The sequence below is a fragment of the Scyliorhinus torazame genome, chromosome 5 (assembly GCF_047496885.1).
Source record: "Scyliorhinus torazame isolate Kashiwa2021f chromosome 5, sScyTor2.1, whole genome shotgun sequence".
NCBI lineage: Eukaryota > Metazoa > Chordata > Chondrichthyes > Carcharhiniformes > Scyliorhinidae > Scyliorhinus > Scyliorhinus torazame.
The window spans coordinates 241,493,502-241,520,260 of NC_092711.1; the positions used below are offsets into that span (position 1 = coordinate 241,493,502).

Sequence of the window (26,759 nt, forward strand, 5' to 3'; positions counted from 1 at the left end):
TCTGCTGTCTGATCACAGATAAGCCCTGTGCTGCACAGTGGTGATGTTTCAGGACTCTGTCTGATAGAAACCAAGCCATCATTTGCATAATTGATGTACTGTTTCTGGTTTATTTTCTTTTGTCTTACAATACGATCCCCCCATGCGACTATGGGCATCACATTGGCAGAATTGATGGGTTATCGTTTAAGTGGCTTGGTCTTGATCTTCCCAAATTGGGGGGGGAAGGGTAGAGGCACGGCAAGCCTGCGAGAAGAAACGACAAACGTCGCAAAAAGGTGACATATCAGTTGGTGATCTGGTCCTTAACAGAAACTTTGGCCCACTATGGTTACCAGACCAGATCGTGTCCAAGTCAGGGCCAGTTTCATATGTAGTGGACTTGGGTGGCAAGACAGTGAGGAAACACTTAGGCCACATGAGAAGCCGGGGAACCACAATCTCAATCTCAGAGCAGTTGGAGCCGGCTGCCAGCACCAGTGCTCCAGTGGTGGAGCAGGGATAAAGGGGATCTATAAGACTCAAGGACAGCTCATCATTGATCCAGGAACAAACTGCAGATGAGAATAACCCTGCGGGATTGGTGGGCCCTCAGGAACATTCTGCTAAGAGGGACGATGCTCGCCGAAAACCCCTAATGTAGTCCCTGGCTCTGCGACTGCACCTCCACAATCGATGGGACTTTCTGTTCCAGAAGCCCAAACCAGTCTGGATCGACCCGCCCTCCGACCATCCTCGGGAATTTCTACCCTCATTTGCAGTACTGGAGCATGTGTGTGGTGCGCACAAGATGGTGCCCCAGGAGCCTTCTCACTTAAGTGCCCAACCGAGTTGCGTGTCTCTGGGATGTTGGAGGGTGTTGGAGAGAGCTGTGACATGTCATCCTTGGACTTGAGCTCTGGGGTGTGCTGGATTTCGGGTTGATGGCTCCCGTCGTGTCAGTGTCATCATCACTGGTCAACACCTGGGGCTCTGACTGTGTCTGTCAGGGAGGGGGGACACCAGAAGGGCCTGCCCCATCACCAGCAGGTCCTGCAAGACACAAGACGTATGGTTAGACTGCAGGCCAGGATTGGGGGTGGTGGGGGGGGGTGTTGAAGAGGGGGGTGTTTGGGAGAGGGGGGGGGGGAGAGTAGGGGTGGTGGTAGTGGTGCTGATGGTGGAGCGGGGGTGTGGGGATGGTGTGGTTGGGGGGGTGGCATGGAGAACCGCATCTCAGCGGCGTCTCACTTCCTCACCCGACGCCGATCTCCACCTCGACGACTGCCCATTCCTCGGGCCCGCCAACCATGTCCAGTGCCCTCTGCTCTGCCATGGTGAGGGGCCGCAGGTCTGGCAGTGCCCCTCCAGCCTTCTCCCACTCCTGCCGGTTATGGCCAGCCTCCTCCTCTTCTCCTGGTTGTGTGGGGAGGGGGGGTACAGAAAATGCACAGTGTCCAACTGTCTGATGCATGCAGCCCAGGGAAAGCTTCAGTAGCCAGGGCATCTGGCCATGGCGGCCGGTATCGGTGATGCAGGGCAGGTGTTCTGTCACCCTTCGGGTGGAGGGGTTGGGGTTACGGGTGTGTGAGATGGGGGTTAGTGCCGGGGTACAGTGCTGCCTACTCACACTGGCTGCCCTGAGGAGACCGCGGAGTTTCTGACAGCACGGCTTGCTGTTCTGGACAGTGTTGCTGATGGCCTCTGGCACCTGTGCCCAGGCACGGCAAACGGCGACAGTTGGCTGGCCAGGGTACAGGGAGGACCACCTCTCCTCCACGGCATCCAGCAGCGTCTCAAGCTCGGTGTCTGTAAAATGGAGTGTCTCTCTTCTCGCTGCTATCTTTTGGCTGGGGTGTATGTGGGGAGTGGTGTGTAAGTGGTTGCAGCTTGTGAGCCTCCAGAGTGTCAATCGCGAATCCGCTGAACCCAGCATCGTTTCTCATTGGAATCGAATGCGTTCCACTTGCGCCGGTGCTAACTCCTCAATGGTCGTTGATTCAGTCCGGATGTGACATCAGAACTCCACTAATCCTGCCCCAGTTACTCTCATAAACAGAGAATTCATTACTACTACCTGTTAGAACCTTGAGCCACCACAAAAAGGTATTAGAAAAAGTAATGGGACTAAAGGCTGAGAATTCCCCTGGACCTGGGCGCAAATTAACAGAAACATTTTAAAATGTCATTTTTGGCACAATTGGCGGGGTGTTTCTCGACGGTTGTGATTGGTGAGATTGTGGCCCCTATTTAACGGCACTTAGTACCGGAAATGAGCCCCCCACGAGCGAATCACCATTACTGGCTGTCTCACGGTTTGATTTACCAGATTTGTCGCTAAAAAGGGGGAGCTGCTTTTAAACACTACCTCACCACTCACTCACTGTCAACACAACAAGCATGGCGGCACGCAGACCTGTTCCTCGCTTTGGCAATGCTGACCTGGGCAGGCTTATCAACGCTGTGAATGAGAGATGGGGCATCCTGTTTCCCAGAGGGGGTTGGAGGGCCAGTAGCAGGGCCACCAATTCTGGGAGGCAGTGGCAGCGGCTGTCAGTACGGGCAGCATGACCAGGAGGACCAGCATCCAGTATCGGAAGAAGACCAACGACCCCCTCCGAGCTGCAAGGGTAAGTTACCACCTCTCTCCTGGCATCAGTTCGGCCTGAGACAACCATCCTCATTGGATTGTAATAAGGGAAACCAGTTGATGTAGTGTGTTTGGATTTCAAAAATAGACATTCAATAAGCTGTCACATAAAAAGTTACTGCACAAGATAAGAGCTCCCGAAGTTGGGGAGGATATGTTAGCATGGATTAAGGATTGACAAATTAATAGGAAACGGAGAATTGGGATAAATGGGTCATTTTCAGGTTGACAAACTGTAACTAGTGGAGTGCTGCATGGATCAGTCCTGGGGCCCCAACTAGTTACGGTCGATAGTAATAATTTGGATGAAAGGGCAGATTATATTATGGCCTAATTGATGATAAAAAGATAAGTAGGAATGCAAATTTCGAGTATGATGCAAAGAGTCTGCAAACGGATATCGATAGTTTAAATGAGTGGTCAAAAATGGAATTTAATGTAAGAAAATATGGGCTTACCCACTTTGGTAGAAATAATAGAAACAGATCTGGGTGTCCTAGTCCAAAAATCACAAAAGATAGGCATGCCGGTGCAGCAAGTATCAAGAAGGCAAATTGAATGTTGACCTTCATTGCAAGGGCGTTGGGGTTTAAAAGTAGATGAGTCTTTCTACAGCTGCACAAGGCATTGGTGAGACTGCGTCTGGAGTCTTGTGTACAGTTTTGGGCCCCTTACTTAAGGAGGGGTATATTTTGATTTGAAGCACTTCAGAGTAGGTTCACTAGGCTAATTGCAGGGATGAAGAGGTTATGTTGTGAGGAAAGTTGCATCTGCACTTATTGGAGTTTAAAGAATGAAAGGTGATCTTATTAAATTTATAAGATTCTGAGTGTCTTTGACAGAGTAGATTCTGGGAACATGTTTCATCTTGTGGGGAAATGTTGGGCGTGATTCAGTGGCCTCGTTGTGCTCGAGCGAAAGCGCGACGAGGCCAGTAAATGGCGGCAGAGGCCAAAAATGAGAACGGTGCCCGGTGCCAAACCATTTGCAATGCAACCGGCCCGTTTCATAGGCAAAATCGAGATCCCGCCATTGCGTGGCGAGAAACCAATAATCACCACTTAAGATTGATTTCCATACAATTAATGTGAGCCACCCATCTCCAACGGCCTACCGTGATCCAACAGCCTCCCCAGCAAGTAGTCCAGCCTCAGTTGGGGTTGGGCTGCCATGGGAGTGTGGGTGTACCAGAGCTGGGAGGAGGGGGTCCAACGGCAGATGGGTCCAAACCCCACTCCAGGGGCAACCCTCGTCTCATCCTATCTGCCCCACCGACAATCCATAACTCCAATTGACCGCGGAGCCCTCTGGCAGTGCGGCTGAAGGCTTTTGTTAATAGGGAATTGGCAATCGCGATTAAGTGAGCTCTTCACACATCACAAGTGGATTCCCGTGGGTGGGCGGGCCATGTGGCATGTGGGAGTTATTGCCTCGCATCTCAATCAGACCATGGTGCCTGGACACTGTTCCTGAACACTGCGGAAGGCAACACCACAGACGCAGCAGCCAACATCCGAAGTCCCAGGGGCTGAGCCCCAGCCCCGGGGCCAGATGATCGGTGAGTGCAATGGTGAGGGGACACACGCTTGGTCCAGGTAACGTTATGCGCGGGTGTCTGGGGTGCAGGCTGTGGGGTCTGGTGAGCGGGGGCCCCTGCTGCTGCCAGGTGTGTGTGGGCAGGGTGTGCCAGGTTGGGGGGAAAAGGGGGGAGCAATAGGGGAATGGAGTGCCCTGGAGGGGAAGACATCCTCCATCTCCCATCCTCTTCCAATTCCTTCCAGATATTGAACGGTGCAGCAGATATTTTGGACCATGCAGAACTTGCCCGAGTGGTGCTGCTGGTAGGCTGGGTGGCCAGGCGCCGGAGAAGGCGGTGGCAGCAGCGGCGTCGACCTGAAGCAAAGACTCTAGGTGGTGACCCATGTGCAAAATCCCGACCCACAACCTGAGGACCTGGCCGCCCATTAGGCCAGGACGAGACCCGGAGGGGGAGGCCTGCGACGGCCCATGGTGTACAAGTGTCGATGGTCTTTCAACCAAATGATGGGCAGCGCCTGCCACAAGGGGCTTCCCCTCAACAAGCACATCTGCGGCAGGTAGCACAGTGGTTAGCACTATTGCTTCACAGCGCCAGGCTCCCAGGTTTGATTACCAGCTTAGGTCACTGTCTGTGTGGAGTCTGCACCTTCTCCCTGTGTCTGCGTGGGTTTCCACCGGGTGCCCCGGTTTCATCCCACAAGTCCTGAAAGACGTGCTGTTAGGTAATTTGGACATTCTGAATTCTCCCTCTGTGTACCCGAACAGGCGCTGGAATGTTGGCTCATGGGAATATCACTTTAAGAAATGTTTGTCTTCTCAAGTGACTGCAGTGATGTCTCTGAGCTTGGCTCTGGCTCTGATTTTTACTTTCATTTTGAGCTGGAAGCTGTTTTGGGCTCTGAGTTTTAGTTTTGTTTACAGTTGGGGAGCTGAATTCAAACCAAGTATTTTGGTCTCTCTCTCTGCATGCTAAAGAGTGTCTCCACTTCACTTGATAATATCAATGTAATACCTGTTTCTGTAAGGAATGCAAACCTACTGTTTTTGTAGGAAACAAGGGTGTTTGGCTTATGGATGTTGTTAGGAAAGTTATTAAGGGTTACCTATAGAGTACTGTATCTTTGGGGGGTATTTGTGTTGGTAGTTGATAAGATGTTTACTGTGTGTTTATAAAATGTTAACTGGATTCATAGAAGAAACATGGTTTTGTTTAAAAATACTTAAGATCTCTGTTGCATCACACCTGGAAAGTGGGCCCTTGTGCTCCTCATAACCATAATCTATTTAAAGTTCTGGATCAGGTGAACTCCATGATATGCTTTGGTGTTCTCTAAACCCTGGTCCATACTAGTGGCGACGAGGGGCTTTTCACAGTAACTTCATTGCAGTGTTAATGTAAACCTACTTGTGACAATAAAGATTATTGTGTTATTTAATTTGTCCTTACGGACTTGGCACCACATGGAGGAGGACACCCACTCTCGGTTGCCATTCAGGTCACTGCAGCCCTGAGCTTCTCTGCCTCAGAATCATTCCAGAGCTCAAGCGGGTTCTTGTGTGGCATTTCTCAAGCTACAGCCCACGGGTGCATCTGACAGGTCATAGATGTCCTGTTTGCCCAAGCAGAAACTATAGAAACCTATAGTAACCTATTATTGTAAAACGTCACTCTATAAACCTCGACATGGACCAAGCCCAACAAGATGCCCGGTCAGCTGGATTCTCCGCCATCGACGGGATACCCGAAGTCCAGGGGCTGATAGATTGCACGCATGTCACATTGCGCTGACTGGGCCATCAGGGAGTGCCTACCTCAACAGGAAGGGGTTCCACTCCTTGAACATCTAACTCGTGTGCGACCAACACCTTGATATCATGCACGAGGTGTGTATGCTTCCCAGGGAGTGTGCATGACTGCTACATTCTGGGGCAGTCAGACATCCCTGGCCTCTTTAAGGTCCACCCCAGGATGGCCGGTTGGCTCTTGGGGGATAAGGAGTACCCATGAGGACCTGGCTAGTGACGCCAGTACCGAGGTGGAGACCTGGTACACCGAGACCTATGCGGCCACCCGGTCTGTCATTTAGTGGCGCATTAGTCTGCTCAACAGGCCATTCCGATGCCTTGACTACTATGATGGTGCCCTGCAGTACACCTCCCTGAGGGTCGCCCACTTTGTGGTGGTCTGCTGTGCCCTTCACAACCTAGCACAGCAGCGGAACGATGTGCTGGAGGTTGGGGATAGGGAACATGTGACCACCTCCGAGGAAGAGGAGGATAAAGAAGGCGAGGCACCGGACCAACAGGAGCTGGAGGACGATCTCATGGAGGAACAGAAGAACCAGCTAGAGGCTGGTGGACAGGCGGCTGCAGCGAGGATCCGGCAAGCTCGGAGCGCCAGGGAGGCCCTCATCATCGCCCGCTTCATGTAGGACGTGGCATAGTCCATCACCACTATGGCTCCCCTTCTCCGCCCTCCCCCTATTTCCCACCCTTCCAGGGTCTGCGTTACATCAATCCAGAGGGATGGGACTGTTTTGGCACTGTCAGCAAGCGGGCCATTATCCAGGCCACAGGGGTGATGATAACCTGCAGAGAGCTAAGCACTGGTGCTCCTCAATCTATGCCATAGTCTGACTTCTGTCTGACTGCTGAGTGCTCACTCACACCCATCACCTGCACGTGGTGTGCTGGGAGTGTGGGGGGGGGGCATGGCGAGGGTCCAGGACCCCCGCAGGTTAGGTGGATTGGACATGCCAAATTGCCCTTGGTGTCCAAAAGAAATGTTAGGAGGGGGTAGGGTGGAAGTGAGGGCTTAAAGTGCGTCAGTGAAGACTCGATGGGCCGAATGGCCTCCTTTTGCACTGCATGTTTTATGTTCTATGTTCTATGTTTGGGTCGATGAGACAAGTGTTTGGAGGTTGGCACACATTGCAGAAGAAAATGCCAGAGGCGTCATATTGGTTGTGGTGAAAGATTTGTTATGTATCACACATGAGTGTCCTCCACTCCTGACTCTTCTGATGGTGTTGCCCACATTGTCTCCACCACCCCCTCCCCCCACAGCACCCTTCCCCCTCCTTACCACCTCACTCAGTGCTCACTCAGTGATCCTCAATGTGCTTAGCCTTCCTTGCTCTACCGCTACATCTAGGTGTTTCCTAGATGCACATCAGAGGTGGAGGCTGCCTTCTGCTTACAGTGTTCCGTGGCCTTCGATGCCCGTAGCAGTCGTCCTCTGGAGGCTCTGGGGCCAAAGGACCCCAGCGTAGTTGCCAGCTGCACATGCACAACTGTCCCAACATGTTCTGGCTGCTGACTGCAGGTCACTGGTGGCCACTGCCACTACTCCATCGGACGGGTCCGGTTTGGCACCCATCGCCCCCTCCTCCCGGTCAGTGCCCATAAGGCCCTGGGATTCACCTCGGCTCGGAGGGATATTTGGATTTAATTACCTGCAAAGATTTGCATTCAAAGTATCGTCTTGGATCTTTAACTTTGTCCACATATGTTTCTGGAACCCGCCTCTTCATTCACCTGAGGAACGAGCTGTGCTCTGAAAGCCAGTGATTCGAAACAAACCTGTTGGACTTTAACCTGGTGTTGTAAGACTTCTTACGGTGCTCATGAGGAAGATAGACTGTGAAAGATTTATTTATGACTCACTGTGATCACTGTAGTCTGGGAGGGTTTCTAAGAAATTTATGGGATATATCTTGCTTGTGTTTGCCACTTCATGTGCAGTTTGTGGTGTGTTCAATCTCAGTTTGCCTGTTAATTCTGACTTCCGGGTGCGGCAATGACCAGCTGAGTCGCACGTTTCGGCATCTCCCGTTGGAACGGACTTTTGGGCTCTTAATAGGAGCCCCAACGGCAATTTAAACGGCCAAAAACACTGTGCGGTAAACCAGAAGGGAATCCCCCTGGACACGCATGGAAAAGGGAGAGGATAGCGGCCAGATTACGGAGGATCCTCTGGAGCAGCGGCAAGGAAGGAAAGCTCAAAGCAAGATGGCGTCGGAAGGTGGCCGTTTGTTATGGGGCTCGGAGCAACAAGAGTTCTGCGGCGCTGTGTGGAAGAGCTGAAGAAGGAGTTGAAGAGGGAAGTGTTGGCCCCGATATTACAGGCGATTGAAGGGCTAAAGGAGGAGCAGAGGACCCAAGAGCTGGAGCTTCGGGTCATGAAGGCAAAGACTGCTGAAAACGAGGATGAAATACAGGGCCTGGTGGTGAAGGCAGAAACGCACGAGGCACAGCACAAAAGGTGTGTGGAGAGGTTGGAAGCACTGGAGAATAACTCGAGGAGGAAGAATTTAAGAGTCCTGGGTCTTCCCGAAGGCGCAGAAGGGGCGAACGTCGGGACATATGTGAGCACGATGCTTCATTCGCTAATGGGATCGGAGGCCCCGACGGGCCCTTTGGAGGTGGAGGGAGCCTATCGAGTTCTGGCGCGAAGACCAAAGGCTGGAGAAATACCTCGAGCTATAGTGGTGAGGTTTCGCCGCTATTTCCGTAGGGAAATTACTGGAGAGAATTCTTCGAGACAGGATCTACTCCCATTTGGAAGCAAATGGACGTATTAGTGAGAGGCAGCACGGTTTTGTGAAGGGGAGGTCGTGTCTCACTAACTTGATAGAGTTTTTCGAGGAGGTCACTAAGATGATTGATGCAGGTAGGGCAGTAGATGTTGTCTATATGGACTTCAGTAAGGCCTTTGACAAGGTCCCTCATGGTAGACTAGTACAAAAGGTGAAGTCACACGGGATCAGGGGTGAACTGGCAAGGTGGATACAGAACTGGCTAGGCCATAGAAGGCAGAGGGTAGCAATGGAGGGATGCTTTTCTAATTGGAGGGCTGTGACCAGTGGTGTTCCACAGGGATCAGTGCTGGGACCTTTGCTCTTTGTAGTATATATAAATGATTTGGAGGAAAATGTAACTGGTCTGATTAGTAAGTTTGCAGACGACACAAAGGTTGGTGGAATTGCGGATAGCGATGAGGACTGTCTGAGGATACAGCAGGATTTAGATTGTCTGGAGACTTGGGCGGAGAGATGGCAGATGGAGTTTAATCTGGACAAATGTGAGGTAATGCATTTTGGAAGGGCTAATGCAGGTAGGGAATATACAGTGAATGGTAGAACCCTCAAGAGTATTGAAAGTCAAAGAGATCTAGGAGTACAGGTCCACAGGTCATTGAAAGGGGCAACACAGGTGGAGAAGGTAGTCAAGAAGGCATACGGCATGCTTGCCTTCATTGGCCGGGGCATTGAGTATAAGAATTGGCAAGTCATGTTGCAGCTGTATCGAACCTTAGTTAGGCCACACTTGGAGTATAGTGTTCAATTCTGGTCGCCACACTACCAGAAGGATGTGGAGGCTTTAGAGAGGGTGCAGAAGAGATTTACCAGAATGTTGCCTGGTATGGAGGGCATAAGCTATGAGGAGCGAGTGAATAAACTCGGTTTGTTCTCACTGGAACGAAGGAGGTTGAGGGGCGACCTGATAGAGGTATACAAAATTATGAGGGGCATAGACAGAGTGGATAGTCAGAGGCTTTTCCCCAGGGTAGAGGGGTCAATTACTAGGGGGCATAGGTTTAAGGTGAGAGGGGCAAAGTTTAGAGTAGATGTACGAGGCAAGTTTTTTACGCAGAGGGTAGTGGGTGCCTGGAACTCACTACCGGAGGAGGTAGTGGAAGCAGGGACGATAGGGACATTTAAGGGGCATCTTGACAAATATATGAATAGGATGGGAATAGAAGGATACGGACCCAGGAGGTGTAGAAGATTGTAGTTTAGTCGGGCAGCATGGTCGGCACGGGCTTGGAGGGCCGAAGGGCCTGTTCCTGTGCTGTACATTTCTTTGTTCTTTCTTTGTTCTTTACAATGACAGAGAGACGGTCCTCAGATGGGCGAAAAAAAACTCGGAGCTGTAGGTGGGAGAACGCGGTGATCCATGTATACCAGGATTGGAGTGCGGAGGTGGCGAGAAGGAGGGCAAGTTTCAATCGGGCTAAGGCGGTGCTTCACAAAAAGAAGGTTCAATTTGGAATGTTGCAACCGGCGAGACTGTGGGTCACACACCAAGGGAAGCACCACTACTTTGAGACGGCAGAAGAGGCGTGGACATTCATTGTGGACGAGAAGCTGGAATAGTCTGGCGAGAGAAAGAGCTTCTGGGACAAAGTGGTGGGGTGATTATGTGGGGCGAGGAAGGGGAAGGGGGGGGGGGAGGATTTTTCAATTTGTTAATTCTGTGATCCTGTAACTTTCCTCTCTTCCCCATGTTGGGGGGGGGGGGGGGGGTATGAGGAACTGTGGGCGCCGGTGGGACGGAAAGGGGAAGGAGAAGGGAAATGCACCATTAGGGGCGGGGCCGAGTGGGAAACGCGGGCTTTGTTCCCGCGCTATGGTAATTGTGGTGGGAACGGGGACGCAGGAAGGAGGGGGCCTCGCACAGTGGGGGCCGAGGGCAAGGGGGGAAGCCGAGGTCAGCCAGAGTTCGCTGACTTCTGGGAGCAACATGGGGGGTGCAACTACACTAGAGGGGGATCTAGCGGAGAGGGGGGGAGTTAACTGGGTTGCTGCTGCTAAGGAGAAGGGGGAGCTGTTAAGGGATGGGGTGGTCGAGGCGGGAGGGCACCGTCGGTGGGATATACGGGTATGTGGGAACCGGGTGAGGAGCTGGGTTAAAATAGGGGATGGCTAGTCGACAAGGGGGGGGAGGGTAAAGAGCCCCCCAACCCGGCTGATCACGTGGAACGTGAGAGGGCTGAACGGGCCGATTAAAAGGGCACGGGTACTCGCACACCTAAAGAAATTAAGGGCAGATGTGGTTATGTTGCAGGAGACACACCTGAAACTGATAGACCAGGTCAGACTACGTAAAGGATGGGTGGGGCAGGTGTTCCATTCGGGTTTAGATGCGAAGAATAGGGGGGTGGCTATCTTAGTGGGGAAACGGGTACTGTTTGAGGCAAAGACCATAGTGGCGGATAGTGGGGGTAGATATGTGATGGTGAGTGGCAGATTGCAAGGGGAGGCGGTGGTTCTGGTGAACGTATACGCCCCGAACTGGGATGATGCAAATTTTATGAGGCGTATGTTGGGGCGTATCCCGGACCTGGAGGCGGGAAGGTTGGTAATGGGAGGAGACTTCAATACGGTGCTTGATTCAGGGCTGGACCGGTCGAGGTCCAGGACCGGGAGGAGACCGGCAGCGGCCAGGGTGCTCAAGGACTTCATGGAGCAGATGGGAGGAGTAGATCCCTGGAGATTTAGTAGGCCTAGGAGTAAGGAGTTCTCATTTTTCTCCCATGTTCACAAAGTATACTCACGGATAGACTTTTTTGTCTTGGGAAGGGCACTGATTCCGAAGGTGACAGGGACGGAGTATACGGCCATAGCCCTTTTGGACCACGCTCCACATTGGGTAGACCTGGAGGTAGGAGAGGAAAAAGAACAGCACCCACTCTGGAGAATGAATATGGGCTTATTGGCGGATGAGGGGGTATGTCTAAGGGTGAGGGGGTGCATCGAAAGGTACTTGGAGCTTAATGACAATGGAGCGGTTCAGGTGGGAGTGGTCTGGGAGGCGTTGAAGGCGGTGGTCAGATGGGGAACTGATATCCATAAGGGCACATAAAGGGAAGCAAGAGGGTAAAGAAAGGGAGCGATTGTTGAAAGAACTTCTGAGGGTGGACAGGCAATATGCAGAGGCACCGGAGGAGGGACTGTACAGGGAAAGACAAAGGTTACATGTGGAATTTGACCTGCTGACCACGGGTAAGGCAGAGGCACAGTGGAGGAGGGCACAGGGTGTACAGTATGAGTATGGAGAGAAGGCGAGTCGGCTATTGGCCCACCAATTGAGGAAGAGGGGAGCAGCGAGGGAGATAGGTGGGGTGAGAGATGAGGAGGGAGAGATGGAACGGGGAGCGGAGAGAGTGAACGGGGTGTTCAAGGCATTCTATGAGAGGTTATATAAGGCTCAGCCCTCGGAAGGGAAGGAGGGAATGATGTGTTTCCTGGATCAGCTGGAATTCCCGAAGGTGGAGGAGCAGCAGAGAGCGGGACTGGGAGCACAGATTGAGATGGAGGAGGTGGTAAAAGGGATTGGGAGTATGCAGGCGGGGAAGGCCCCGGGACCGGACGGATTCCCGGTGGAATTTTATAGGAAATATATGGACCTACTGGCCCCGCTTTTGACGAGAACCTTTAATGAGGCCAGGGAAGGGGGGAAGTTGCCCCCGACTATGTCGGAGGCGACGATATCGCTCCTTTTGAAGAAGGAAAAAGACCCGCTGCAGTGTGGGTCCTACAGGCCCATTTCCCTTTTAAACGTAGATGCTAAGCTCCTGGCCAAGGTGATGGCGACGAGGATAGAGGACTGTGTCCCGGGGGTGGTCCACGAGGATCAAACTGGGTTCGTTAAGGGGAGACAGCTGAACACGAACATACGGAGGCTGCTAGGGGTGATGATGATGCCCCCACCAGAGGGGGAGGCGGAGATAGTGGTGGCGATGGGCGCCGAGAAAGCATTCGACAGAGTGGAGTGGGACTATCTGTGGGAAGTGCTGAGGAGATTTGGTTTTGGAGAAGGGTTTATTGGATGGGTACAGCTGCTGTATAGGGCCCCGGTGGCGAGTGTGGTCACGAACAGGCAGAGGTCTGACTACTTCCGTCTTTATAGAGGGACGAGGCAGGGGTGTCCCCTGTCTCCGCTACTGTTTGCATTGGCGATTGAGCCCCTGGCCATAGCACTGAGGGGCTCCAGGAAGTGGAGGGGAGTACTCAGGGAGGAGAAGAACACCGGGTATCATTGTATGCAGATGATTTATTGCTGTATGTTGCGGACCCAGTGGAGGGGATGCCTGAGATAATGCAGACACTCAGGGAGTTTGGGGAATTCTCGGGGTACAAATTGAATATGGGGAAGAGTGAGTTGTTTGTGGTGCATCCGGGGGAGCAGAGCAGGGGAATAGATGATTCACCGCTGAGGAAGGTAACAAGAGATTTCCGGTACTTAGGGATTCAGATAGCCAGGAGTTAGGGAACCTTACATAGGCTTAATTTAACACGATTGGTGGAACAGATGGAGGAGAAATTTAAGAGATGGGACATGGTGCCCCTGTCACTGGTGGGTAGGGTGCAGACGGTCAAAATGGTAGTCCTCCCGAGATTCCTTTTTGTATTTCAGTGCCTTCCGGTGACGGTCACGAAGGCTTTTTTCAAGAAAATCGAGAAAAGTGTCATGAGTTTTGTGTGGGCTGGGAAGACCCCGAGAGTGAGGAGGGGGTTCTTGCAGCGTAGCAGGGATAGGGGGAGACTGGCACTACCGAGCCTAAGTGAATACTACTGGGCCGCCAATATCTCAATGGTGTGTAAGTGGATGGGAGAAGGGGAGGGAGCGGCGTGGAAGAGATTGGAGATGGCGTCCTGCAAAGGAACCAGCCTACAAGCACTGGCAACGGCGCCGTTGCCGTTCTCCCCGAAGAAATACACCACATGTCCAGTGGTGGTGGCAACACTGAAAATTTGGGGGCAGTGGAGATGGCATAGGGGAAGGATGGGAGCCTCGGTGCGGTCCCCGATAAGAAATAATCATAGGTTTGTCCCGGGGAGAATAGATGTGGGATTTGGAGCATGGCAGAGAGCTGGGATTGTGCAACTGAGAGATCTGTTCGTAGACGGGACGTTTGCGAGTCTGGGAGCACTGACGGAAAAATATGGGTTGCCCCAAGGGAATGCATTTCGGTACATGCAACTGAGGGCTTTTGCGAGGCAACAGGTGAGGGAATTCCCGCAGCACCCGACGCAGGAGATTCAAGATAGAGTGATCTCAGGGACATGGGTGGGAGATGGTAGGGTGTCGGATATATACAGGGAAATGAGGGACGAGGGGGAGATCATGGTGGATGAGCTGAAGGGAAAATGGGAAGAACAGCTGGGGGAAGAGATTGAGGAGGGGCTGTGGGCTGATGCCCTACGTAGGGTAAACTCGTCGTCCTCGTGCGCCAGGCTAAGCCTGATACAATTCAAGGATTTGCATAGGGCACATATGACCGGAGCAAGGCTCAGTAACTTTTTCGGGGTAGGGGATAGGTGTGGGAGATGCTCGAGAAGCCCAACAAACCACACCCACATGTTTTGGTCATGCCGGGCACTGCAGGGGTTCTGGGTGGCGGTGGCAAAGGTGCTTTCGAAGGTGGTGGGGTCCGGGTCGAGCCAGGCTGGGGGTTGGCTATATTTGGGGTTGCAGAAGAGCCGGGAGTGCAGGAGGCGAGAGAGGCTGATGTTTTGGCCTTTGCGTCCCTAGTAGCCCGGCGAAGGATATTGCTTATGTGGAAGGAAGCCAAACCCCCGGGCATGGAGACCTGGATAAATGACATGGCAGGGTTTATAAAACTAGAACGGATAAAGTTTGCGCTAAGGGATGCGGCTCAAGGGTTCACCAGGCGGTGGCAACCGTTCATTGACTACCTCGCAGAACGATAAAGGAAATGGGAAGGTGACAGCAGCAACCCAGGGGGGAGGGCGGGGGGGGGGGGGGGGGGGGGGGTGGAGGGCTCGGGTGGGTCCTCAGGGGTGGTTTTTGTATAGATATTTGTACTTGGTTATGTATATTCGATTGTTTGATTTTATTATCTGGAGAGTTATTATTTTTGTTATGGCAGTTGCCATTTAGTTTATATATTATTTATTTACTTGTTAAAACGGTCACTGTTATTTATATTGTTTTATTGTTGTAAAAAGGGAAAGCCTTTGTATTGTTTTGTTTGGCCGAAAAATTTGAATAAAATATATATATTTTTTAAAATTCATGTTAATTCTGCATATTAGAATCTAAGATAGATATTGTTGTCTGCATTGATGACTTTTGAATAGCAAGAATTCCTTCTGTTTGTTTAAAAATCAAGGAATCTTGTGGAGATTATTCTCTTAGTAAATAGCAGTTTTTCAAATATTGTCTATTCTACACAAAAGTTGGTGGTCTCATCGGGGATTGTAAAATAAATTGGGGATCTAGTCTTGGATGGTGACAGAATCTAGAACTAGCGGCATGGATTTAAAAACAAGGGGTCGCACATTTAAAATGGAAATGAGGGGAAATTTCTTCGCAGATGATCATTAGCCTTTGGAATTCTCTCCCCCAGAGAGGGGTGGAGGTTGGGTCATTGAACATATTCAAGGCTGAGTTAGACAGATTTTTGATTGGTAAGGGAGTGAAAAATTATGCGGGTCAGACAGGAAAGTGGAATTAGCATCACAATCAGATCAGCCATAAACTTATCGAATGATGGAGCAGGCTTGTTGGTCGAATGGCCTATCCCTGCTCTTATGTTTATGATCTTGTGATTCCCCTCCATCTTTCTGCATTTAAATTATATTCCTGTCTGCCCTTCACGTTCATTACAATAAATTGCATTTTCCATTGATTTGCCTACTCATTTAATCTGTATCATTTTGCAATTTAATAATTTCTTCACAACTCGCAATTGCTTTGGATGTTTTCCAAATATATTTGATAAACTCGTCACAAGATAAAGAATATAATGTATCTAACTGTACCACATGCTTCAAAATTAAAAATACTCTCCTCCACAGCCAATCTTTATTAATCCTTCAGTGGAATGTGTCCATTGTTCAAGCCAAAATCTGATAAATCCAAGATTCACGAATGGCAACCCTACCCATCATCAAAATATAGCTTCAGAAAATATCATTTTCTGATTTTTGACACTTTGTACCAAAGAGCGCGCATCCTTTTATTTATAATGCTATATGTTTGTTCTAATTGTTGTAACATTTGTCCTTGCCTTCTCTTTTGTTTTTAAAGGCACCAGATGGCACATTGTGAAGTAGCAGAAGGTAATTCTGAAATGTAGTGCATGGTATTAACTTTGTCTTTAGATAGTGGTTGGAGATGTGCACCAGTAGTGCTGTCTCAAAGGGTTAGAAGTGAATTACGTTCTGATTGTCTAAATCTTATTCACAGAGAAAATAAATCAGTAGTTATTTTGGAGGTTGTTCATTTCCAAAACTGTGCTTGTGTCATATTTGTTCTTTTTCTTCCACAGGGAAATGCGTAGGTGTTTGAATAAATGATCTAGGGCATTATTACTGTATGGCTGATTTATAATGCATGTGGCGCAAAGCTTAATTTGTACGTTGATATCACAATTTGATCTGCTTGGTGTTTCCCTAAAGGATCAGTCTTCTATTGATCTTTCACAGGATATAGAGGTTTCACATTAAGCCATTCATTTATCAAAAGGAATGATAATTTGGCAGATATGATGCAGTATTTATAGAGTATACAAGACACCAAGTATCACCATTGTATGCTGCAGTAAAATATTCTTGGATCATTGTCCCACCCTGAAGATAGAAAAGAGGACTCACCCCCCCCCCCCTCCTACCCCCCCTCTCCCCCCCCCCCCCCCCTACCCCACCACCACCCTCATTATGTTTTATTGTGCCAGAACAGCAGAATTTAGAGGCAGGTGAGGTGTTAAGCTAGCTGACATTGAAAAATGTTGACTAACTGAAATATTATGTAAATCAACAGATAACCTGAGGAGTCTGTTAATGTACTGTAATTAGGAGTCACTTTGGCACTGCTTAAGCTCCACTCAGTAAGAAAGCCATAATGGAATGCCGTATTTGAGATGTGTGCTATTTCAGGTGGGCTTTTGAACTAAGATTTGTTCATAAGGATATTAAAGGATCCCATGGTAAGGTGTGATGGTGAGCAGAGATTTCTTCTGGTGTTCTGACCAGCATTCGTCCCATATCAAACATCCAAAACAGAATAGATAGTCATTGAATTTCCTGTGTTGGCACTTAGTGTACAAATTAGTTTCTATGTTTTCAGGACCACAAGACAATTACAGATGAGGAAAATCATTTGGTCTATTTTAGTTTGTTGTTTCGGGGTGATCTAACTCGCTATCCCATTGTAATATCTAAATGCTTCTTAAATCATGGCTGAGTATTTGCCCCCACTGTCCTATCTAGACAAATGCAAAATCTAAAATAAAATTAGGAAATGTTAGAAATACTCAGCAGGTCAGAATTACATCTGTGGAAATGGAGACAGAGTTAATGGGGGAAATTTTACATTAACAGAAACATGTGCGGTGGGAAGTCTGGTAATGGGTCAGGGATCCATTTGTTCTGTCAGTGGACTTTGCTGTAACTCTTGGATTTTCTAACCATTCAGAGAGAATGGGTGGGATGAGCACAGAACCTGTTAGAAGAAAGGACCCTGGCAGGTATCAGAATGGATGAACTTTACATCCATACTGTGGCTTTTGCGACCACAGTAATGGAAAGAAAACTTGGGAAGGTGGCCTTCCACATCCTGGACTCTTAACCTGGCCATGGATGTGAGCAGCATGGGTATGATCTCTCGAACCTGGAAACAGTTCTCGTGGTTCAAGAATCTCAGAAGGCCAGCAAGGAGGAGTGACATTTCAATTTCTGTTGCCAACCCCCACACATTTAATTTCCTGACATTCTCCTGTACAACATTGCAGTTCTATATTCTTCTCGCTCCATGCATCTCCTCATGTTCTCCAATGAAAGCCACACATTTACTCTCCTCTTTGTGTCATCTCACATCCATGCCTCACAATCACCATTCGCAAATGTTGTTCTTCCCTCCTCACCACACAATCAATTTCTCCAACATTCACCATGTATTAAAGGCATCAGTAAGAAAGAATGACCAGAATATGATAGAATTTTATCATGGGTTGGAAAGTGCTTTCATTAAATCTGAATCTAAGGTCTTAAACCTAAACTACGCCGGTCAGTGGGTGAGATGACTAAGGTTGGTTGCGAAATTATATCAAAAGATATGATGGAAGACAACAACGATTACAAAGCTTGAAACAAATAGACATTCTTTTATGGCCCAAAAGTCCCTCAGAAAATGTGGTCCAACCATAGCTAACCAGAAGAGTTATAGGTAGTATTAGATCAAATGAAGAGGCACATCATTTCGCCCAAAAAAAATAATAAGCCTGATAATTTGAAGAATTTTAAAATTCAGTAAATGAGGACCCAGAAATTGATAAACAAAGAGAAAAGAGACTCTGTGATGAATTTTAATGTTGAAGATGGGAATGGGTGACAGGACTAATCCCACAGTTATGATCCTGTCTCCATCTTGAGACTGTCAGGAGGTGAGGTTTCCTGGGAGTTGAGGCCCTACTTGGCCTGGAGATGGGCCTGCTGGTGAGGCAGAAATTGAGGTACACCAAGACCAGAGTGAACACGTTAAAAGGCTCACTCTGTTACCACAAGAATTTTGCCTGGTGTTTCCCATGCAGTTAGCAGCTCATCTACAAATAGATGAACATTCAGAGCACTTTAATGCCCCCCCCCCCCCCCCCCGTCACCACCCTCTCATATCCTTCAAACCCACCATTCACCCTATCATTCACTTTACGAACAGAACTCACAAGCCCTATTATAACAGTTGGAAGCCGATGAATAACCCATAAAGTTGCAAGTAAACAAACAAACTATCCAAACCAGTTGTAGAATCAAAGTCAAGCATTCTTAACATGATTAGGCAATTGGATTGCAGCTCAGCACCCATGAAACTCCCCAAGACTGGTACAAGGCCTAATAAGAATGCAGCACTGAGGGTCTGTAATAGTTAATCGTAAGGCTTGCAATGTAGATGTCATGCTTTTATGCTCCCATTAAAGGTCAAAATTGCTTTAATACGCTTTAGATCAGTTCTGTTTTGAAATCAGAAGAGGACTTAGTGAATATCAAGCAGCCATGCTGTTACTCTCTGAGTATCAGTAGATCAATGTACTGATCAGGTAAACATGTCATTGAGGAAATGTCACAACAGCATGTCAAATCCAGAGAATCTGCTAGATTCACTAATACCCTTGTTTGATTCTTTGTTCAGATGCGGCATACAAACTACATATGAAGAAAACATGTTTGATAACTGTCATGATGTGAGGTGCACTTTAGGGCTAAGGTTGCAAACATTTTACCATTTAATTCATCCTGGGTGATTTCCTGGATAGTGACGGATCTTCTAGTAACTTGCATCAATGTGGCATCGTGTGGGACACTTTTCCTTTTTGCATTACTTCAAGTTATACCATTATTATTATCAAGGCCATGATAGACCATTTTAGGTAAAAGCAAAATATTGAGGATACTAAAAATCTGAAGTAAAAACAGGAAATATTGGAAATCTTCAGCAGGTCTGACAGCAACTGTAGAGAGAGAAACAGATTTAATGGGCGGGATTTTCCAGCTCCAGCCAGAACTGGCATCATTTGGAGATGGTTGACAGCTTCAAATTCATAGGTGTGCCAACAATCTGTCCTGGTCCACCCATGTCGACGCTACAACCAAAAAAGCACAACAGCGTCTCTACTTCCTCAGGAAACTAAGGAAATTTGGCATGTCCACATTGACTCTTACCAACTTTTACATGTACACCATAGAAAGCATCCTATCTGGCTGCATCACAGCCTGGTATGGCAGCTGCTCGGCCCAAGACCGCAAGAAACTTCAGAGTCATGAACACCGCTCAGTCCACCACACGAACCCGCTTCCCATCCATTGACTCTATCTACACCTCCCGCTGCCTTGGGAAAGCAGGCAGCAGAATCAAAGATCCCTCCCACCCGGCTTACTCACCCTTCCAACTTCTTCCATCGGGCAGGAGATACAAAAGTCTGAGAACACGTACAAACAGATTCAAAAATAGCTTCTTCCTCGCTGTTACCAGGTTCCTAAATGACCGTCTTATGGACTGATCTGATTAATACGGCATTCCTGTATGCTTCACCCAATGCCAGTGATGATAGTATTTATGTTGTGTAACCTTGTGTTGCCCTTTTACATATTTTCTATTCATGTACTAAATTAACTGTTTGAGCTGCATGCAGAAAAATACTTTTCACTGTACCTCGGTACATGTGACAATAAACAAATCCCATCTTTGCATTTTAATTTTTCAGTAAAATTCTTCTGTCAAATGCTGTAGTGGTTTCTCTGGTCTCTATTGTTCAGGAATAGATTGAATCAAATAACTATTCCTGGCAACTGGCATCATTTACAAATCTATTCTTTTATAATTGTTAACTTTACTCCCGATGATGTAGTGGCCTGACTCTTACTCTATCCTCAGTGTCTCTCACTGTTGAAGTCTTTCCTGCCTCTATTTTATCAATCTCCCTGTAGCCATACTTTTCTAAATTTAGCTCTGTTGTTCAACCTGAACTCCAGACATATCAACCTAACCGATCATCCTTACTGTGCCTACATCAAGACTCATTGCGTCATTTCCTATTCAACATCATTCTATTCCAGAATCTAAAAAATGTACAATTCCTCCGTTCTCTCAAACTTTCTTTCCCCTTATCATTTACATGTTTTCAAAACCAAAGCTTGTAACACACTCACCACCTGCTCCTTACCTTCTCTCCCACTCTTTTCCTTCTTGGCAGTACCCTGAACTGTATACCTTGAACACCTCTTTCGCTTTCCAGGATAGAAATGCCTCCGTGGTGACACTTATTTTTTGCACTGTGTGGTGTTTCATCTTTTGTGAATTATTGTATTTTCCACATGTTGTAAATGGCTTTTTTGCAGAACAATACTAGCCATTTAAATCAGGCTGATAAAAATATAAAGATCTGGAATAACTAGCGGCATTGAGATCTGCGTAAAGAGCTCTATTTTGAGCTCAATAGCAGTAATGAAAGAGTTCAGTTCAGCAGGTACACATCACAGCTTGAATTTGTTGTAGAACTAACACTTACACCTGTTTAAAGCTAACTAAATGCTCATTTTCAGTCCCTTTTTAATGCCTGGCATTGGAGCAAAATACACTGCAATTGTGCCTGAAAAGCAAGACTTTTCCATCCATCTCTCTTCCTATATACACAATCACACTTTTCTTTTACTAATAATATACTGTTGCTGTCTTTTCAAAAGGTTGTTCTGGAAAGTCAAGTGGTTATAGAGTAGCACCCTCTGCTGTGCTATTTTGACATTTCACTTCCATCGCAAATTCACCCTTTTCAAATGTCCACACTCTCAGAGATTTGCATTCATCTTCAAAAAACTAGACATATGTTTCTCCTGCTCACCTCACTAGACTATGTGAGAGACTCCATCTATACAATGTGTTGTTGAATTATAAGCACTTTCCTTGGTCCTGACTTAGTGTTTGTAGGCACTATGAGGCCCTTAAGGTTCCCATATGTAGACATCCGCCGTGAAGAGTAATGAATGCCATATTTTTTGATGAGTCTGTGGGTGCAGTGAGTGACCGGCAAAAGTCGGTAGAGCAGGCAGGTCATGATGTCAAAAATGTGCACCACTAATTTGGCGCCAGTGCTTCTATTTCGGAACTCCGTACTTCAGCCTATGCCCTCTCTTAATCTCCTACAACCGGGCAAGTGTTTAACAGCATAAAGTACCCCAACCCAGTGCTCTGTAAAGGGATCACTGCTTATGCATGAGTTACTGGTTGATTTCATTTCACTGCTGCTGCAATTCTGTGTGCTTTTGGTGCTTTTCCATACTGGTTAAAAGTTTCAATAACCTAATGGGAACTGTCTGGTTGAAGCTGAAGTAATGTTTTGGTGACTTAAAGGCTTATGCACAAGCTAATTTGCTACCAGACATAGATGACCCCATTGGGTTTTCTCTCACCATTAAACATGACTGGGGGAATAACAGGAGACCGCAATTAGCAGCTAGAAGAGAAGCGGAGTCATTGGGGAGGGGCGGGGGGTGTTCCCTGCAGGAAGCCATCTCTGAGGAGAATCTTTAGGGAGAAGATCTATTGGAGAACAGATTGCATGAGTGCAGTAACACCCTGAATGCTCCCTGGAGCTTTGGATCCAAAGCCATGATGGCAGCAAGCTGAGGTTGTTTAATATCATTTGGAGCTTCCACCGCAACACTCAGACATTGGGTAGCTGCTGTTTGTGCTGTGATGGAAACTGAGACATCAGCCATCAGATACTGCATGATAGTTGGCTCGACGAGTAAATTAATGGACATGTGCTCCAAACATTTGGTCATATTTATCCATCAGCCTTCTTCTGTGTAGGCAGATCCATCAAAGTCATAATTTGAAGTGGAACAATTCTGCAACCTCACTATCCAACAAGTTGGCACCAATGCAATCCATTTCCACTCTCCCAACTGCAACACACTTTGTTCTAAGTTTCATCACACGAATATCCTGCCTATGTCCCAGGCGCTAAATTGCACGCAATGTCAGTATCTGAGTTAGTGGCTGCGACAGTGAAATCAAGCTTTCACAGCGGGATTTAAACCCATGCCCCCAAAGAATTAGACTGGCTCTCTGGATTACTAGTCGTGACATTACCACTGTGCCACCATCTGCCCCAGGTTAGATGAACAAGCTCAGGAAACAAAAGTAGGAAATGACTGGCTTTATTTCTTTTGTACATGTGTTGAAGTATCCCATCCAGGAGACAGGAAGAAATATATATTTCCGTCAACCGGGCTACTTAGTAAGTATTTTTTTTTGTTTTACAAAAAGGACAATTGTTAGGCTGATAAAATGGCTGCAGCTTTTCACATGCTTCTTTCTGGAAACCTCTGAGCAGTTTGAAAACAAACAAAGGATAAGCCAACAAAAATGTTTAATGATAAATCTGCACCAGCCAGCTATGCACAAAAGTAGAGCTCTTTGTGTCTCCTAATCCCTAATGTGGTGCTAATGGTCTCACCATTTGCTGCCCCAAAATACAATGAGCGGGATTCTCCGTCCTGCCAGACCGGTTTTCTGGTGTGGCGCGTCCCCGCCAGCAGCGGGATCCTCCATCCCGGCAGCCAGTCAATGGGGTTTCCCATTGAGGCTACCCCCGCGCCATCGGGAAATCTGCGGGTGTGAGTGTTCTGCTGGCAAAACGGAGGATCCCACCAACAGAGAATCCCACTGAATGTGTTTCAGCCACCCTGTCACATGACCAAGACTTAAGGTGCCTGAATTCCTTTAATTATGCAGCTTTTGAATGTTATGTTCAGTCAATGTTTGATCTCAGAAGAGAAGCAGGACTCCAGGAAAGCAGCCATCTAATAGGTAACTGTAGAAAGAGTTCTGTTCAGGTAAATTGCCTGGTCCTCATCAACACTATGAACTACTGGAACATTGGAATTTCGGTATCTATGCCTTCAAGACTAATTCTTCTGTGTGTGCTCTCCCTCATCGTAGAAGTCCTTGCTTCTGGAAAAACAGATCACCCTTCAACAGTCAGCCTGCTAACCTCTGAAGGAATATGCCATTGAACCTTTGATTCTGAACTCTGGACTGATGTGAAACCATAACTCTTACTTTTGACATGGTTTTGTCCTGTATCCCTTTCTTTGCCATATCCCTCTATTATTCTATCCCTCTATTATTATATGAGTATAAAAAGGGGCAGATAATGCAAAACAACTTCCAAAATTTTGTGTGCGTGTTAAGTAAACCAGCCCTCCTATTTTACCTTATCTCAAGTTTGCTGTGAGGTTATTAACAGATTGGATCATTCCAAACTGAAGGGCTGGGGAAAATTTGCCACAACTTATAAAGGGGAGAAATCAGAAATCAAAAACACCTTTCTGTTTATGGACATGAAGTGAGAGGAGAAATCAGGGCAGTTTAAATTAATCCCCCTCCTGTCTGGAAAATAAAATTGTTCAGTTGTGATTTGTTGCTGTTTGTAAATACAATGGGCGGGATTCTCCGTCCCACCGCAACCGCTTTCTGATGCAGCGCGCCCCTGCTGGCAGAGGGATCCTCCATCCCGGCTGGCAGCCAATAGGGTTTCCCATTGTGGGCTTCCCCACGCTGTCGGTAAATCCGCGGGCGTGAGTGCGCTGCTGGCAAAACGGAGTATCCCACCGATGGAGAATATGTTACAACACCCTGAGCAAGTGCACGGTCAATCCAATCGCCACTCGTCCCAGAGTCACAACAGAAGTGAATCAACTAATAATTCTTATTAAAAATACCCAAAGCCTTTGGCCCTTGGCTGCCCAATAATTACAGTCACCAGGTTTATAAGTTGAAACACAATTAATGTTTATTTATAACCAGAATAATGGTTAAATATGCAGCAGACACAGTTGGTTAAATATGGATAAGTATCTAACTCCTACTTTAACTTGCCTCCCAACCCTCTGCACACACACACACACAAGACAGACAAACAAAGGGGTGGAAAAGGGGGAAGAACGTAAATGCAAGACCTAAAAGTATTTACTTCAGATGATGTTTCCTTGAAGTAAGCTAGTAAATCGTAAATCATAGTCCTTGTTTTGTAGCCTTTACTCACAATTTTCCTTTGGAGACAGAGTCACCGTTTCATCAGACTTTGCTTTCAATTCATGGCCTGCCTTCAGGCCCTGTTTTCACAAATCCAACACCGACAGGCTTTTGGAGAGAGAGTTAGCTGGATCATTTGTTGGAGAGGTTTAGCAACAGCTTTCTGAAGAGAATTTAGCTGGATCTTTTACATCCGGACTACCAGAATCAAAAGTGAAATCAAACTCAACTCTTGGAGCTCCGGAAAATATTCCAGTTGGATCAGATCCAATCCCCATTTGTCACTGGGCAGGGCGAACCCTTGTGGGCCAATTCATTGGCCACAGCCAAATCAATCAAACCGAGTCATCACTGATGCCGGCCAGTCTGCAATCACCAATCCAAATTAGCACAACCATCTGGATCCTTCTGTTTGAATTAAAGGCACAGTCCACTGCTTTCTTCTGCTTGAATTAAAGATACAGGCTGCCTTAAAGACACTTGTCCATAAATCATCCATAGATCAAAGATGTAATGGCAAAAATAAAAGGGGGAATAAGGGAATGAACAGGGAATGAACAGGAGGAATCCTGACAAATATCATAACCAGTCTGGTGCAAACGCTTTAGAGTCCCCACCACTTAAACTGCACACCTTTAAATCAGGCAATCATTTAAATCATTAAAAACAGCACAAACCGTGTGCCACCTCACTTATTGACAAGTGCGAAATCACCGCTGACAGTGCATTACGTATGTGAGCCATTTCAGGCCGAAGCTGAAGTTCAATGAATAGCTGCATTTCATTCATGTATATTTGCCTATTGAACTTCTCGATTAAGTATGCTGGCCATTGAAGGCATGGTGCCACGTGGAGAATTCAGCTGCAGTAAAATTAGGTGAAGCTGATGGGACAGGCTGGCGACAGCATCGAAGCGGTGGTGCATGAATAAATTTCTTTCCATATTATCCCTTATCTTCCCAAAAACTTCAGATTGAAAAACTACATTAGAATAATAACGTAACCCTAATTACAGTGTAACCATCTGCAGCCAACAATAACATTCTGAGAAAGAGAGTATATAATTTCTTTTTTTTTGATAAATAATTTTATTAAGACATTTTGGCACAATAAACAACAACAATAATATAAAACAGTGTGCACCCCCCCCCCCCCCCCCTCCCAGCTGACGATAAATTTTCCGCGAAGAAGTCGATAAATGGTTGCCACCTCTGGGCGAACCCATACAGTGACCCTCTCAAAGCGAACTTAATCTTCTCCAGACCGAGAAAGCTCACCATATCTGATAGCCAAGCCTCCGACTTCGGAGGTTTTGAATCCCTCCATGCCAACAGAATTCGTCGCCGGGCTACCAGGGAAGCAAAGGCCAAATTGTCAGCCTCTCTCTCCCCCAGGACTCCCGGGTCCTCCGAAACCCCAAAAATAGCCAACTCTGGGCTCATCACCACCCCTGTTTTCAGTACCCGGGGCATAACATCCATGAACCCCTGCCAGTACCCCCTGAGTTTTGGACATGCCCAAAACATGTGGACATGGTTCGCCGGCCCTCCCGAACATCTGCCGCACCTGTCCTCCAATCCGAAAAATTTACTCATCCGGGCCACTGCCATGCAGGCCTGGTGGACGACCGTGAATTGAATCAGGCTGAGGCTGGCGCATGTTGCACTCGCATTTACCCTGCTCAACTCATCCGCCCATAAGCCCTCTTCTATCTCACCTCCGAGCTTTTCTTCCCACTTAAGCTTCAGCTCCTCGGTCTGTGACTCCTCCGCTCCCATAAGTTCTTTATATAAATCCGAGACCCTTCCCTCCCCCACCCATCCACTGGACACTACCCTGTCCTGGATCCCCCTGAGTGGCAGGCGTGGGAAGGACGGAATCTGTCTGCGTAGAAAGTCCCGCACCTGCAAGTACCTGAACTCATTCCCTCTCGCCAGCCCGAATTTCTCCTCTAATGCCCTCATGCTTGGGAAGCTCCCTTCCAAGAACAAATCCCCCATCCTCTCAATCCTTGCCCTCCGCCATGCTCGGAACCCACCGTCCACATTCCCCAGGGCAAACCGGTGATTGTTGTAAATTGGGGACCAAACCGATGCTCCCACTCCCCTCACGTGCCTTCTCCATTGGCCCCAGATCTGCAAAGTCGCCACCACTATGGGGCTGGTGGAGTACCGTGCCGGCTGGAGCGGCAGGGGTGCCGTAACCAGGGCTGCCAAACTGGTGCCCCTGCACGAAGCGGCCTCCATCC

General features: G+C 47.9%; 1 pseudogene; it reads left to right on the plus strand.

Moving 5' to 3' along the window:
• Positions 1–26,759, plus strand: part of LOC140418111 (small glutamine-rich tetratricopeptide repeat-containing protein beta-like) — a 198,205-nt pseudogene that overhangs the window by 123,733 nt on the left and 47,713 nt on the right.